The sequence below is a fragment of the Aulonocara stuartgranti genome (genome assembly GCF_965226115.1).
Source record: "Aulonocara stuartgranti genome assembly, chromosome: 20".
Taxonomy (NCBI): Eukaryota; Metazoa; Chordata; class Actinopteri; order Cichliformes; family Cichlidae; genus Aulonocara; species Aulonocara stuartgranti.
The window spans coordinates 34,619,239-34,637,181 of NC_138956.1; positions in this window are offsets into that span (position 1 = coordinate 34,619,239).

The following is a 17,943-nucleotide window of genomic DNA, read 5'->3' on the forward strand; positions in this document are numbered from 1 at the left end:
TAAAATTAAAATGTGGAGTGGCTTCCTCTGATGCTTATAATTCAAACTGAAACGTTTGTTGTTTAAAAATAAAAACTAATTTGGACCGCACTTAAAAGGAAGTAGGGTTTTTTGGGGACAATAATTATTCTCTCCTAGCATAAACATGGTTCCATTTTACTTTTTGGCTTAAAATCACAATATTAATAATAATTAAAAAGTGTTAGTGTTAGAAATGAGAAAAGATGGATGCACAGGCCATCACATCTTGGCCCCTCCAGCCTGCTGCCTGAGACCGAAGTCTCCCAAAGGTCTGTTTTGGAGAAGCAGGTGTCCAGAAAGGGATCCAGGATTGGGGCCAGAGGAAGAGTGAGCACTATAGTAAACCAAAAGCAGGTAAGTCAGGGTCCCAGTCAGTCAGGGTTGGGGCAGGATGATAGGGTTAGGGCAAGTGGGGTAGGAAGGCGAGGTAAGGACAGGTTAAGGCTAGGGCAAGGTGTCAGAAAAAAAGAAAAAGAAAAAACTAAAGAAAAAAAATACCAGGTTAACTGTCAGTCTGTGGGGCTACTTAAACTAGGCTTAAAACCTTCCTTTGTGATAAAGCTTATAGTTAGAATGGCTTAGGACAGGGGTATTAAACTAAAATTTGAGGAGGTCCAGTTGGACCCCTGGCTTAGGATATCCTGAGTTATCTCTGTAGTTATGCTGCTATAGGCTTAGACTGTTGGAGGACAGTCTGACCGCTTTTCTTCCCTCTTCTACTTTTATATTCTACTACTCTCCAGATATATTTTTTCTGCTGTTATTGCTATTGATAACCTTGTTTTCCCTCAGTGTTTTTCTCACCATAGAAGCTCCACCCGGTCTGGTATCCTATCAACTATAATGCCCCCTGCTGGATGGGGAACATCGGTCCAGATGATGGTCTAAGTCAGCGGTCCCCAATCCCCGAGCCTCGGACCGGTACCGGGCCGCGAGAGTTGAGGCTCAGGGGTGAAATGTATGGTTTTCAGGGGGGGGGTTTCGGTTTCGAGCGTTATTTTGTTATCGTTTTTATCGTTGGGTCTTTTCAAGTGTGTTATGAATAAATCTTTTTCGGTACCAGTACTATAGTTTTATTTTGTTGTATTTATCCTCGACACCTTAAAGGCCGGTCCGTGAAAATATTGTCGGGCATAAACCGGTCCGTGGCGCAAAAAAGGTTGGGGACCGCTGCTCTAAGTGACCGAGCATCCTCCATGCTGTCTCTTCTGTCTTCTCAGACCCCCAGACAGTCGTGGCAGATGACCGCTTGAACTGAGCCAGGTTCTGGTCCTGGTTCTGGTTCTGACGGAGGTTTCTTCTTGTTAAAGGGGAGTTTTTCCTCTCCACTGTCGCTACATGCTTGCTCAGTATGAGGGATTGCTATGGTTGGAGTCTGCATGATCAGGACACAACCTCACATCAGTGACTCTGCTGGGATTCCTTACATAGAAAACTTTTAACTGATTGAAATGTTTGTATAATTATATTGAAATGACTTTTGTTGTAAAGTGCCTTGACATGACATTTGTTGTGAATTGGCACTATATAAATGAAAGTGAAATGAATTGAACTTCTCATTCAGGCCTCTGGGGTGAACGGTGTTCAGTTTGTTAATCCACAGCCTTTCAGATCTCCCCCTCTGTGCCGTGGACCACTGTGGCCCTCACATTATTCCGACAAAGTGGGTAATGAGAGGAACATGATTATCCTTTTGGGGTTTGTTATACCTGTGCTGTGTAAATCTGACCAGGATGGTGTTACCGGTCTCTCCCACATATTGCAGTCCGCCTTGCTGACATGTGATCAGATATACACAGTTTTTGGAGTGGGGACTGCCTCTACAACGGGTCAGGTACACATTTTTGTTTACTTTGTTTTGTAACCACTCCTTATGTTGAAAAAAATTCCCCTTGAGCACTTGTTTTGGGGTTAGATAATTTTTTGAGTTTAGCATGTACTAAATAATCCTATAAATTCTTATTCCTCTGAAAAGCAGCAATGATTCTGTGATCCTTTCAGAGGCTGGACTGTTGCTGGAATGTCTCAAAATTGTTTTTAATCTGTTTTACCAGCTGAACTGGTGAGGAGGAAAAAGTTGTGACCAGAGGCAGCATCTGAAGGAAGACTTTGATACAGCTCCTTAGGAAGGAGCGTGAGTACCTTCTGGTGGACAAAGTTGAAAACAACACCTTAGTGGAAGTTTTAAAGTCTGACTGCTGAGTACAAATTCTGTGGAATCTGAGTAGTTGGGATTTGATTAAGACAGCATATGTGTGCTTGGGATGATAACTTGATATGTAAAGAAGTGCATGTGTGTCTGTTTTTTTGAAAAAGACTTTGTGTGTGTGAGATGTTTGAAAGTTAGGGCCTTTGTAAGTGGTGGTGTCTAAAAAATCAACTGATGTGGATAGATTTTAATTTGATTGAGAGATTATGTGTGTTCAGTGTGTCCAGGAACTGTTCAAAGTCTTCCTCTGAGTGTGTCCAGATGCCCCAGGTAAATGGTAAATGGACTGGTTCTTATATAGCGCTTTTCCACTCTTCTGAGCACTCAAAGCGCTTTACACAACTTGTGCATTCACCCATTCACACAAGCACAACTGACATTCACACACATTCATACTCCGATGAATGCATCGGAGAGCAATTTCGGGTTAGTATCTTGCCCAAGGATATTTGGCATGCAGACTAGGGGAAGCCGGGAATCAAACCACCAACCTTCCGATCAGTAGATGACCTGCTCTACCACCTGAGCCACAGTCACCCTATTCATTCAGGTATCTGAAATAATGCAAAGGTTTCTTGTCACATTTATTTAGAGCTCCAGTCTCCCATTCAGCCATAAAAATATCAGCATACGCTGGTGCAATTTTCTTTCCCATGGCTGTGCCTTTAATCTGCAAGAAGAATTCCTCCATCGAACTCAAAATCATTTTTAGTTAGATTGATCTCCAGCAGTTGAAGCAGTTCCTTATCAGGTCTTTTTTTGTCAGGATATTTCTGGAAAATGTTTTTGACTGCTATCATCCAGCCTGTGCTTGATGGGGCTCGTTGACAATCTTACACCCTCTTCTTGTGCTGATGGTGAGTTGTCCTGTTCTCTGCTGCATTGGTGGTGAAGTGGTGTCTGTTGATCTCCGTTGTTCCACCAGCAGTTCCAGGAGAAGGTCCTCTTCAGGCTCTGTTTTATCAGAGGGTTGAGGTGCATGGTGCTGAGCGGCAGTAAGCTGTGGAACATATGTGACTGTCTGTGGAGTACGTGAAGGTCTTTGTTCCTGTGGAGAAGTCCTTCGTTGCCCTGAAGTACCCGTTGTCGGTCCCTGCTGTGGTGCGGCTATTGTCTGGAACGTAGCGGGCCGTTGGCTATTGGTAGGAGCACCTGTTTTGGCTTCAATTGTGGGAAATCCACCTGATCTGACTGTCGTTCTCTCTTGTGCCTGCAGGTCTCATCCCAGCCTCTTCTGCAAAAGGTTCGGCGTCTCTCCGGCGAATGCCACTGATGCGTGGATCTCTTCGGTGCTCGATGAGAGCGGCCCTGGTCCCTGTTCCTGCGGCAAGAATTCTTGGAGGCGAAACAAGTCCAGCTGGCCTCATCTTCCAGCTCCGGACACCACATCAGGTTCTGGTGTTGTCGGCGTTCAGTGAAATGACCAGATTTACTAAAATACACTAAACTGTGCAGCTAAACTAAACTAAAGATAAACTTAAAATAATCAAACTGTTGTGTCAAAGTTTCTTTTAATCACAACAAAACAAAAAGATTGCAGTTGTTGCAATGCGTTTTGATCTCAAGAGATCTTCATCAGGCAAGTCTGCAAAAGTTCAAAAAGTTCTCCATGAATGAAAATCCGTTGCGCACTAATACATACATTGTGAAGTCTGTGTTCAGGCGCTATATGCGTTACCAGCCGAAATAGCTAAGTTGGGAGAGCGCCAGACTGAAGCTCTGGAGGACCTTGGTTCAATCCAGAGTTTTGTCACAGACCCTAAATTTCAATCTGCTTCTATACCCCAAACATATCTAGTCACTCATAAGTACTTCATGCACACTACTGCACCAATTCTATCCAACTACCTGTCTATCATCGCATATGTAGTGACTTGGGACTTCATTCTAGAGAAAAATATCAAAGTGATTGGAATACATGTCAGCAAGTTTCAGAAGAAGTTAAAATTCTGACTTGTACACCATACTGCTTGAAATGGTCCGTGCGCTTTTGCTTGGATTCCACTGAAAGAGTGGCTGTTACTTTTTCACTTTGTGCAACGTTTCGACTTTCTTTTTGTCTTCTTCAGGTAACTGCTTTGCTTTCTTTGTCTTTATGTATATATCATTTCCCCTTAACAACACATTAATTTAGCTTGGGCACCCCCTTGCCTGTCCTGTCCTTCCTTCTTGGGTTCTGAGTTTAGTTTTCTGTGTTTTCCATTTGGTAGGTTCTGTTATACTTATTTTAGTTTAACTTATACTTAATTTAGGGATACGGGGGTTAGGGTTAGGGTGTAGGTATGAGCCAGTCCCCCCGAAAGGGGACTGGAGTGCACGGTCCATCCCAGTCGTTTTCAGCCCACAGCCTCTATAAAAAATAAATTACACTCCGCTATTGGAGGCGCTCTCTGTATTATATCATTCTTTCTGTCCGTCCCTTACTTTCAGGGTTTTACTTTCGGTTTTTTTTTTTCCCTTTTTCAATTTCCCTTGTTGTATCTTTGTCTCTCTTCTTGAGTTTGTCCCTTAGGGTAGGATGAGGGTTAGGGGTTAGGGTAAGTGTTTTAAACTGAAATAAGTCCTCCAAAGAGGAATCCATGGTGCACTCTCCACCCTACCGTTTGCTACAGTGTCTAAATCCCAATTCCTCTTTGCTTTAGGTTGTTTATTTTTCCTTTCTTCCTTTACTTTCCTTTAATTAGTATAGGTTTTTCCCTTTTTCTGTTGCCTCCCTCGCACCTTTTGACAACGTCTCAACTGTTTTTGGTCTTCTTCAGGTCTCTTTGTGTTTCCCCTTTATACTTCTCTCTTTTTTTTTATTTCTCTGTTTCCCTTTCTAATTCGTCCAGCAGTTTGTTCCAGATGTGGGGAGCATAGAAACTGAAAGCTGCTTCTCCATGTTTGGTTCTGGTTCTAGGGACGATCAGTAGATTAGAGCTGGAGGACCTCAGTGATCTGGATGGTTTGTACCATGACGGCAGATCTCTAATGTACTCTGGTGCTAACCAATTTAAGGATTTATAGACTAATAAATGGTAAATGGTAAATGGCCTGTATTTGTATAGCGCTTTTCTAGTCCCTAAGGACCCCAAAGCGCTTTACACAACCTGTCATCCACCCATTCACACACATTCACACACTGGTGATGGCAGCTACATTGTAGCCACAGCTGCCCTGGGGCGCACTGACAGAGACGATAATAATAAAAGCACTTTGAAGTCTATTCTCTGAGCTACAGGGAGCCAGCGTAAGGACTTTAGAACTGATATTTAATTGATCTTTTTGGGGTCCAAAGACAAGTACTTCAGTTTTGTTTTTGTTTACTTGGAGGAAATTATGGGACATCCAGCTGTTAATTTGCTCAGTGCATTTATTGAGGATTTGGATGCGTTCAACATCACCTGGTGTCATTGAGATATAAAGTTGAGTGTCGTCAGCATAGTTGTGGTAGTTGATATTATTTGTTGTTATAATCTGTCTTAATGGGAGCATGTAGATGCTAAATAGGAAGGGCCCTAGGATAGAGCCCTGGGGGACCCCACATGTGATTTCTGTTTCTTGTGATGAGAATTGTTTAATCGACACAACGAAGTTCCTGTTCTTGAGGTAGGATTTGAACCAGTCGAGTGCCGTACCAGAGAGTCCGACCCAGCTCTCTAGACGTTCCAGTAATATATCATGATCAACAGTGTCAAACGCCGCACTGAGGTCTAATAGTACCAGTACTGTGGTTTTACCACAGTCAGTATTTGTACGGATGTCATTGAAAAATTTGACGAGGGCTGCCTCGGTGCTGTGGTGCTTATGGAAACCCGACTGATAAATATCAAAGCGGTTGTTCATTGTTAGGAAGCTGTTTAACTGTTGGAACACAGCTTTTTCAATAATTTTACTGATAAATGAGAGATTAGAGATTGGTCTGTAGTTTTGCATTAATGTGCTGTCTAGGTTCTTTTTTAGTATTGGTTTGATTACTGCTGTTTTTAAGGTTTGGGGAAAATACCTGAAAAGAGGGATGAGTTAACTATTTTGGTCAGATCCGCCCTGATGACTGGGAGGACCTTTTTAAGAAAACCTGTTGGTAAGATATCCAAGGAGCAGGTGGCAGAGCTTAGTTTCTCAATAATTTCATCAAAGCTCGATTGATTTATTGTTTGGAAATCAGTCATTTTCTCTGCACGGGTGTTAACTGGGCTCAATGTTGGTATTGGGGTTGAAACTGATGTACTGATTGACTTATTGATGTTCCAGATCTTTTCAGTAAAGAATCTGGCAAATTCATTACAGGCCCTGCTGGAGCTTAGTTTGGGCGCTACTTCCACAGGATGAGTAGTTAATCTCTCCACTGTAGCAAATAATGTCCTTGCATTATTGTTGTTTCTGTGAATAATCTAAGAGAAGAATGATTCCCTTGCATCCTTTAAGGTTAATTGATATTTGGTTCAGTCTCTCTTTACATATCTCATAATGAACCTGCAGTCTAGTTTTCTGCCATTTTCTCTCGGCACGTCGGCACTCCCTTTTTTCATTACTAGTGGATCGCTTCTCCAGGGAGACTTCTTTTTACTCATGACAGTTTTAACCTTAAGTGGCGCAATCTCATCCATCATGACTGAGATTTTGGATAGAAATGCATTTGTCAGTTTCAGGTTTATAGAGTTGTGAATGATTGCAGCAAGGCCTCCGCCTCTTCTGGTTTTTCTGTACTCATGAATTAAATAATTTGCTGGACGTTTCTCTATCATTACTGTTTGTTCATTATTCTTAACTAACCAAGTTTCAGAAAGAAATAGAGCATGTATATCTTGTGTAATTATGAAATCATTGATTAGGGGGGACTTCCTCGATAAAGATCTAATGTTTAATGTAGCGATCTTAATATTTAATGTAGCTACCTGTCACGGTCTGTGGAGACAGGCCGTGCGGTGGTGTGTGTGGTGGACCCAGGTGCGAACACAAGTGAGTAGACGGGAGTGAACTTAAACTGAAAGCGAGCCTTTATTATGGCTGATGACACAGAGTTCAAACAAAGCAGAAATACCGTGACTAAACTATAACTAAACTGGGAAACTAATACTGTGATAAATTATGGAGACTCAGAGAACGATGACTGCAAAGACTGGCCGTGAACACACGGAGGGTGGGAACACAGACGACGCGACACAGACTGAATGAAACACAGAGACTAAATACACATAAGGAATGATCAAGGGAAGTGGAAACACATGAGGGGGAACAGCTGATACACATGAACCTAATGACAGGACAGGGAAAGTGAAACTACATACACTGACATTAGACACAGACTTTCAAAGTAAAACAGGAAACATGGGAATTAGACGGGACCTGAACTGAACATAACCACACAGACATGACGCATGACAGGTAGACGCACGGACCAGGGAGACTGAATACAGGAGGAGATGACATAAACAACTAAGAAACAAAGGACTAAACAGCAACCTCAAAATTAACTAGATGAACTAAACTAGGGCACAAATGAATACCAAAATATATAAGAACTCAAACACTGGGTCACAGACCCAGCCCATGCCACTACCTTAATATTTTTTTCAGTGGTTGAGAGGCTATTTTTGCAAGTTATTATTTTAAGATTCTGTGCTGTTCGGTTGTAAGTGTTTTTAGCATGTAGGGATCTATTGCTCATAATTACTGGAATGTTACTTTTACAGTGACCGGACGTATTTTGTTCATAAATGTATAATCTAGAAGTGGTGTCCGGTCAATATCAGATATCAGACACTTTGAAGTTTAGTGGAAAGCCATATTGTTTATGGTTTGGGCGTGGTTCCAGTTTTGGGGTAAGAAGGACGCCTCTATTCACTTGGGTTTGAAGGGCTTCAGAGAAGGACCTATATAAGGGTGTCGACGAGGTGGAGGATGATGATGTTGTAGAGGGATTACATCTCTGTTTCCCAATGTGTGATTCAGCTTGGTCATATCTGCTGTCTTTTGTATCAGCTGATTTATCTTGCTCAGGGCGACAATCTCTGTGTGTTCCAGCTGGTTGGCGTCCACTGTGTCTCAGCTGATACTGTGAGAGCTGAGTCTCACGTCTTTATGTCGGTTTGAGGGCAGAGCGGTGAGTTCACATCCTTCTCTCACCCCAACCAACACAACTGTGTTAACAGACCTCTATGCATTGAGTCATACCTGTTGTTAATCTCTGTCTCTCTTCCACAGCATGTCTTTATCCTGTCTTCCTTCTCTCACCCCAACCGGTCGCAGCAGATGGCCCCGCCCCTCCCTGAGCCTGGTTCTGCTGGAGGTTTCTTCCTGTTAAAAGGGAGTTTTTCATTCCCACTGTCGCCAAAGTGCTTGCTCATAGGGGGTCATATGATTGTTGGGTTTTTCTCTGTATCTACTGTACAATATAAAGCGCCTTGAGGTGACTTTTGTTGTGATTTGGTGCTATATAAATAAAATTAAATTGAATTCACATGAGAAAACCAGTTCAAAAGATAAAGCCTCTGATCTTTCTTATTGATTTTACGTTTGTTTCTTGTGAAAAAGGTGCTTCCTTTCAAAAAAAAAAAACCCTTAAAATTATTTAGAAATCGAATTGACCTTTCAGCACAGACAGTTTTAACAAACCTGTTGAATGATCTGATTCTGCTATATTTTTCCAACACGTTCTCCCTAAGCGTAATATTTTACGCTAGGTGACAAATCGTCAACATTTTACACTTTCGGGTACCCAACACATTCCTAAATGACGAGATCAGAAAAATGAGAAAACATGAGAACTGTTTGGACTCAATCTACACGTTCGTTCATTTTCTTAACATTGTTTTGGAAAACAGAATTTTACGTCATTTCAGTGCTGGTTAAGGGTAGAAATAGGGTTAGGCGTTCACTTTTAATGGTTAGGGTGAGGGGCTAGGGAAACAATTATGTCAATAAAAGTCCTCACTGAAGATCGGATAGATAACAGCGTCTATCCGAGGCACTCATTGCGCTCATTGATACGCAGTGCAAATAATATAGCAGGACAAACTTAAACACCGATGCCATCATACCATCACTCTTATGACCTCATTTTCAAGACTAAGAACTAGGAAAAATTCACAGATATGCAAAGAAACTTCTTGGGACACTTACAGCCAACTGGATGTGATTTACAGTTTTGATTGATTTTAGCCAGTCACAAAGAATGCCCATTACTACAGTAATTTCAACTGCTGCTTAGCTGTTGGCACATTTCAAAGTGATGACTCTCACTGGTGGACTCTCTAAATCTTTAAATTGTGTTTTCTTAACCTGCCTCTCCCTCTCCCAAACAAAAACATGGCATTGGCTGAAATGGATGTGCACAAATTTTCCGCTAATTCAAAACAATCAAGTTCGTTTTTTTTCCCTCTCTCTTTTGTACCATTTTGCAAAAGTTCTTTACCTCACCCTCAGTCTATTAATTCTCCCCATGGCTGAAGAACCAGTCTTGTTCTTAAATGGCTACTTAGTTTAGTGAATACGATCGAAGGTCATGAGGGTCATGGTCTGTCAGTCCTCACCATTCAACCTGCCCTTTTTGCTATGTTTTGTTATGTTCTTTCCTGGATTCCTGCTTCCCTCTATGTGTAACAACGCAAGCTTTTGTAGCTTGATTTACAGTGTGTCAAGAGTTGCTGTGTGGATGTGGAGAAGAGGGGACCCAAACGCTGGACTCATGGTGAGGATTAAGAGTGTTTATTGGAATGGCAGGATGAACGGATGAACAGAACAGGGAAGACGGCAGGCTGACTGACTGAGCTGAACTGAAAGGCAAACACGTGGAATAGACAGCGGTGATAACATCAATGACAGGACGATGAACAGAAGGAAACTGAAGACTTAAATACTCTGAGTGATGATAACGACTGGAGACGAATGAGTACACAGCTGAACATAATCTGACTAATGACACATGAAGTGGAACTAGAACATAATGCACAGAAAAGGTTTTACACAGTGAAACACGAGCATGTAGAAAATAAACCGAACACGAACAAACTGAAATCGCTGGGTCAACGACCCAGGAACCCTGAAAAGATGGAGACTGAGACAAAGTATGGTGGAAAGAGGCGTTTATTTGCCTACATATATCTAAAGCCATGACAATCAATAGCAGGTCAAGCCTTCTAACAGCAATCACTCCTCTGTCTAATGACAAATGGCAGCCTTAAATACTCTCAGCTGTTAAGGACTAAATCATTATTTACTCTCAGGTGAGTTTAGCAAATTGTAACATTCCATACACATTGTACAATACACAATCTCAATAAACAAATATACACATATTTTACCATTCTGATAATAATCTGTGGGGATAAATACAGTGGCTTGCAGTATTCGCCCCCCTTTAACTTTCCCACATTTTGTCACATTACAGCAACAAACATGAAGCAATTTTATTGGAATTCCACGTGAAAGACCAACACAAAGTGGTGCACACGTGAGAAGTGGAACGAAAATTACACGTGATTCCAAACATTTTTCACAAATAAATAACTGAAAAGTGCGGTGTGGGTAATTATTCAGCCCCCTGAGTAGGGATGGGTATCGTTTAGGTTTTATCCGATACCGGTGCCAAACCGGTACTTTTGAAATGGTGCCGGTGCTTAAACGGTGCTCAAACCGGTGCTTAAAGAATGAAGAAAACAAAATTGGTCCAAAAACCTCTCATATTTTTATTTTTAGAAGTCTCTTTTTTTTCTGCAAAATGATAACCAAGTTAACCTTTTCTATTAATACAACATACCTCCTTTGGTTAGAACTTTGCTTAAACAATGGAAAACACAAACTTTGTCCTAAAACCTCTCATGTTTAGCTGGGGGTTTTTGTAAAAAGATAACAATGTTAGCCTTTTTTGCAGCTCTAGGGCATATATGGTATCACTCTATCAAACAAGACGACAACAACAACAATCTTTATTTATAGAGCACATTTAAAAGCCTTGGGCATACCAAAGTGCTTTACATAAAACAATAAAAAGGTTCAAACATTGATAACGGACAAATAAAAATGACGAGTATGTTCACAGATAAAAGCCACCAATAAAAATGACTACAGCACATGGGTAATAGCAAGATAAAAGCTGTACCACCATAATAAAAGACACCAATAGAAAGATAGGAGGGAATTAAGACAAGAGGTCAATAGGTCACAGCAACCAAACAAACAAACAAACAAACCAGCAATTAAAAGGTGGAGAAGGCAAGTTTAAAAAGATATGTTTTAAGCTGTGATTTAAAAGAATGAATAGAATCAGATGCCCGGATGCCAATCGGGAGATTGTTCCACAGCACAGGTGCGACAAGAGCAAACGATCGATCACCTCTAGTCTTAAGTCGAGATCTGGGCTGAGCCAGCAGTAACTGTGATGATGACCTTAAAGCCCTAGAAGGAGCATAAGGCAGCCGCATGTAACTACGACGGTGTTTGCTAGTTCACCTTATGTGCATTAATTTAATAACGTGGATAGCTATGCTATCCTGCTTTAAATGAAAATAAAATGTTTACAGCTCAAATGTTTTTCAGGTTTTTGCAGAAGAATATACAACTGCTCTGCAGAGTATAAAGAGCAAAAAGGAAGGAAATCAGCATTATCTAAACAAAATGATGAACCAAACTGAGATCTGGTCTGTTCCAAACACATCGAGGTAGAAATGTTCTGACATTAAAGCTGCTGAAGAGCACCGAGGATCGACAGAAATCCTGTTTATCTAAGTGCTGCAGGAATTAGTCTATAAACATGGAAAACTCTTTGGTAAGATGCCTGAAATATGCTTTTAAAATTCCACAGATGGTTTAAATACATATATGAACACTGAGCTGCTGCTTTTTAAGCTGAACGAGTCATAAACACGGGATTTTCAAACAAGCATCTTAACAAAAGAAACTCCAGGAGTTTCGTCACAGGAGTTTCAAAAAAGTTTTATGTTTTGGGAAGTTAAAGTCATGCATCCATGCTGTAGTGTGTTTCTGATTTGTTTGCCCTTTTCACTGCTTCAATACTGCTCGGTGACTAGTTGGCACCGATTGTAGGCAAGTCAACATCTTCCACGCAAACTATGACAACTGCAGCAATCTGCTTGCAACCAGAGCAATCACACGAAGGTTTTTAGTGAAGCACAGCAGACTGGTTTCACCTAAAAACAAAAAGCAGCTTCCAGCGGCCACTCGCCAACCGGTCGAGGGATCAACATTTGTCCCCAGTGGTTGTGGTGGAGTCACCAACCAGGCTCTAGGTCTGTACGATTTTGAAGTTTCTGATGGAGCTCGTGTAACTTTTCTTCCAGAACATTCTTAAACTGAGCAGCTTTAAACGCTGTAGGTATGTCTGTGAGTTTTGTCCCTCTTCAAGCTCTCAGTGATGAAATAAACATTTTCCAATCAACATAAAAATATTTCTATGTTTTGAAAACTGCACCAAATGTTTGAGGTGTGGATTTTTGAGATCGTTTTTTGTTATGATGTCCCATTTTCTCCCTTTTCTCTCTTTTCCTTCCTCTTCCACTGACCACGCCCCCTAACAGACTGAATGACCCTGAAGTCTGAAAACAGAGAAAGAGGGCAGAGAAGCACGAGTTATAAAGTGTGACTTCCTGTGTCCTATTGAAGCTCCACTGACTGATGAAATCAACTCGGGGTGTATGTAGGTAAGGTCAGACAGAGTGACATCATCTGTCACGTTTGATGTGAGATCATTGTTGATGTCAGATGGAGTCAGTGTCAGAGTCGAAGTCTGGCACCATCACCTCTATGTCGTAGTACTTTCCCTTCTCCGTCATTCCCTCACTGAAAACCTCCTTCATCATCTCCACGTCCTCCTCCTCCTCCTCTTCTTTGGGTTCCTGAGGATGAAATAGAGCAGGAGGGATACAGGAGATGTTGCGTAAACATGGAGGCCTCCTGGACCTTTCTGACTCTAAGACCGAACCCATTTTCTCATTTTCAACATCTGTTTTATTTTCTTTTTACTATTTTAAATTAAATATAAGCTTTAAATAATTTTCCAGTCACTGCATCTGTATTTATTTAGATTCAACATTTTACTTACTTATTTTAGTGTCTCACTGTTTTTGGAAATTCTGCTGCACTCTTTAAAAACATTAACACTTCAACATATTTACAGCTTTCACAGGCAGAAGTGGAACTGGACTCATTAACATAATAATAATAATAATAATAATAATACATTTTATTTGAGGGCGCCTTTCAGAAACCCAAGGACACCTTACAAAAAACACAATTAATAAAAGGAACAATAGTCATAAAAAAATAAGTTAAAATTACAAAACAGAGCGTGACAACAAATAAAATCAGCATTAAAGCGAATAAGCCAGTTTAAACAGATGTGTGTGTGTTTTGAGCTGTGTCTTGAATATAGAGAGGGAGTCAATATTTCTTAGTGCAGGAGGAAGAGAGTTCCAGAGCCGAGGAGCAGAGCGAATAATTCCATACAGAATTATTATATGGACACAAATCCTTGGACAGTCAATGACCTGAATTCTGGAAACCACAGATATACAATACAATAAAACTTTATTTATTGAGCACATTTAAAAACCAACGGTATGCCAAAGTGCTTCACATAAAAGACAGAAAATAAGACAAAAATATTATAAAAAATTAAATATTATTAAATATTATAGGAACATAACAAAGTACCAAGTATGCTAACAGGTCAGTGTCACTAATACACAGGAATAGCATAAAATGCATATCAAGTAAAACATGTTAAAAGCACAAAGCCAGAAAAGATATGTATAAATGGTAAAATAGAATAAGTCTAGGGATTAGATACAGGCATTAACGAGTAGGAAAGGCTAATTAAATAAATAGGTTTTTAACCATGATTTAAATGATTAGATAGAATCAGTTTTCAGTTTTATTTGTCATATGCAAGTTAGCGGTTGATCTGATATCCTCGTGTTGGTGTTGTTCCCAGATCATCATACTAAATGTTGTTCCAGGATTAACATTGCAAGTGACCAATCAGAATGTTGTGACGTCATACTTTTGCGACTTCGGGAAAAACCGGCGTAAAACAAAAAACTGTACTTAAGCTGCGTGAAACCGCCTCTGTCCGCCGATCAACGGACCCTGACCCTAACCCTAACCGTAACCCTTTAATAAACAGTAAGCAGAATTGATATTGTCCTTGCAACATTGGAATTTCATAAATGCACGAATGGCTTGGCGCGCAAAAGAATAACGTCACAACAATGTGATTGGTCACTTGCAATATTGAACCTGGAACAACATTTTCATGATGGTCTGGGAACAACACCAACACGAGGATATCAGATCATCCCAAGTTAGCACAGGGTCAACATTGCAATGAAATGTGTTTGACGAGCAGCAGTCACTCAGCAGCATGGTACAGTAGAAGAAAATATAATAAAATACAGAGATGGGCAGTAACGCGTTACAAGTAACGCGTTACTGTAATCTGATTACTTTTTTCAAGTAACGAGTAAAGTAAGGGATTACTATTGCAAAATCTGTAATTAGATTACCGTTACTTTCCTGTAGTAACGCTGCGTTACTGCGTTACTAAAACCCTGATTTTTTTGCGAGAATGTCTCATGACAGTGACGTAAGCGAGTGCGACATTGGTGACAACAGCTGTGTGCTGATCAACAGTGGATCATATATCAATTGTGGGAGAGAGTATGAGCGTGCAGCGTTTAAAGCGTGGAAGTACTGACCTTACTTTGAGTTTGATTCCATAAAAAGTGACAAAAACATTAGCGTCCGTTGTGCGTGGGAAGAAAACTTTTTACAGCAAAAAAACCCCTAAACTTCCGAGCAAGCACCCAGTGCGCAACGGCGTAATGGGAAACTCACAGAGAAACTCGCGGATTCTTCAACTGACCGCGGCACACCTGCACCAGGGTAAACCTCCGCCTACCGCAGTCCTTCTTTACAGGTGAAAATAGAGCAACAGGACCGCTGAGTCTTTGACTTTATTTATTTTCTGCTGTGTTTTACTTGCATCTATTTGAAAGACTGAGTGTAAACACAAAAAATATTTTATTTTATGTGCTGGAAAGAGCAGAAAATAGGTTTAAATGTTAAACTAATTTATTCAAGTCAGAGAATGTTGCATATAATTAAATTTTTGCTTGATGCATAAAGTTAAAAGATTAAAACTGATAAAACAAGTTAAAAAATAGACTTTTCCATTTGATTACATTTTTTATGATGGATTATGCAGAAAAAGTAGAATTGGGCTGAAAGATCTATCGCTTTATTACCTCTTCAGGTTCTAAATCGTGTTTTTAAAAAGTAACTAAGTAACTAAGTAATTTATTACTTTTGAAAACAAGTAATCAGTAAAGTAACGGGATTACTTTTTGGGGGAAGTAATCAGTAATTAGTTACTGATTACTTTTTTCAAGTAACTTGACCAGCACTGATAAAATATAATAAAATAATAATAAAAAATAGTAAAGAGCAAAATATTAGAGAGACGTGGTAAAAGAGAAAGGATTACTGATGATTATTGGATGAATGGATTTCCTTCTTCTCCAACTCAGGAAGTCCTGTTACCTCCGCTGTAGAAACAAAGTCTGGGTCAGATCTCATTAAACAGCATTTAATTTATTATCTTTTTGAGAAGCTAACAGTAAGTGATTTTAAAAAAGAAAAAAGTTGACAAGCTGACAAACTCATTCTCATTCAATCTTTATGAAAAAAAATTCTAAGGTTTCTAGAAATTACTGAAAATATTTAAAATTCTGCTGATAAACCACTTCATCGGGGCTTCCAGTGTAACCAAAAGGGTGTCTGTACCTAAACTTCCTGTTTTGTCCTCTGTTAATTGTTCATGACTGCGTGTAAATTATACATTATCATAACAATCTTAAGAAACTTTTTTTTTTTGATTAAAATTCCTTTCATTGTTCTCATCCTACCTTCTACCCAAGTTCACCCATTGACACCTCACCCATGTCATGTTGGACCACCCCCTACTACTGCAGCCAATCTGATGTTAACAGCTCCACTATCAATGAGCAACTCAGTTGATTATTGATTGACACATCAATCAATAATCAGCAATCAGACGAAATGTCTCCAACAAGTTGGAAAACCTCCAGCTAACTTGAGTTAATCTGACTTTTATAAGTGACAAACTGCCAGCTGTGTACATGGAACCCAAATTGACCAGACCCAGCCTGAATCAAGTCAACTTATCTCTGAATAAGTGGCTCTAGCCCTTTCTATACCCAAGTCCAGATTGGGTTTCAATTCTTTGGGTGAAGTGCTAATTTAAACAATTTAGAGAAAGGGATGCCAAACGTACCTATAACTATAATCCTTTATTTATCGAGGTAATATTCTTGTTGAGATAAATATGTTGTTAAAGACAGAGGAGGGCAGTATTTAAGGGGAAAAGGTGATTTTTGTGAAGTTTAAAGTGCCACAGTATAACATGGGCTCAAGTCCTCACAGCGCTGTGGAACACCAGTGTGCATCACTTCTCTGTCACCAGCCAATCAAATTGAAGAAATAACAGTCCTCATGACATCACTGCTGTGAATAAAACCATGTCACCTTTTCATAAAACAAACAAAAACAAAACACTGTTATCACAATTTATTGATAGAGGAGAATCGTTTTTGTTTCCTAGCAACACCAAATGCTTGAGATAAGTGCTCAGAAAATCGGATCATGTACACTTACAGTGCATAGACCACACTGTCTGTGAATAAAGAGTAGAATAACCCATTTATAACTATCAGCCCAAATCTGGTTTATGACTCTGGGGACATCTGGAGCGATGCTTGTTTTCTGGGTTGACTTGGGAGTGCCACTGTGATCACAATGGATGGATGGATGACACTTTGGAAAGACTAAACAGCAACTTAAACATGTTTTCACTGACCAAAAGAGACTTTTGGAGACACTCATATGGATCCTACTGTTGCAGGCATCTGTCTATAGCTTTGTGTATTTAAAACCTCAGAGGAAAGATTCCAACAACAGCTGGAAGACACGCAACTTAATTTAAATCTGAATTACACCTCATGATGACACGAGGATGCAAACCATGAGGAGAAGGGGAATGGGACATAGTAATTATTCCAAGTTGATCATTAATTAATTAGGCCTAATTAATTAAGTCTAACCTTGCTTCTACTTCTACCTGAACCGGGCTGTGGGCGCTCCTGTCCGGGTGTCTGCGCTCACCTGTATGTGTTTCTCCGTCCATGCTTTTATTCTGCGAATAAAACCGAATTAAAACAGTTTTTAACGCGTCACTGCTCCCAAAACTCCTCTGCTGCTTTCACGGATCCCCAAAGAGTCGACATTCACACACACGAGGACCAAAAATTGAAAAAAAGAAAAAAGGTTTAGAGATAATAAATGCTCAGTCACACTGATCAGTAATTATCAGCGTAATATGTCACCGTTGGATAAACAGTAAAGAGTTAATTGTAATGTCCACTTATCAGGTATGAAGCCCTAACTTGTGATTTTATGATGTAAACCCAAATGAATAAAGTGTGTTCGTAAGTCTTTGAAAATAATACACAAAGTACCAATATTCATTAAACACATTATGTAAAAATAAATTTTATACATAAATAGAATTTACAATTTTTAGCTATTTATACAAAAGCTGCATTCAACAGGTTTTATATTAAAGGTGGGGAGATTTATCAGGTAAATAAAATAATGTGATATAAGAATGATGGGAGTCCACAGTCCTGGATCCTCTT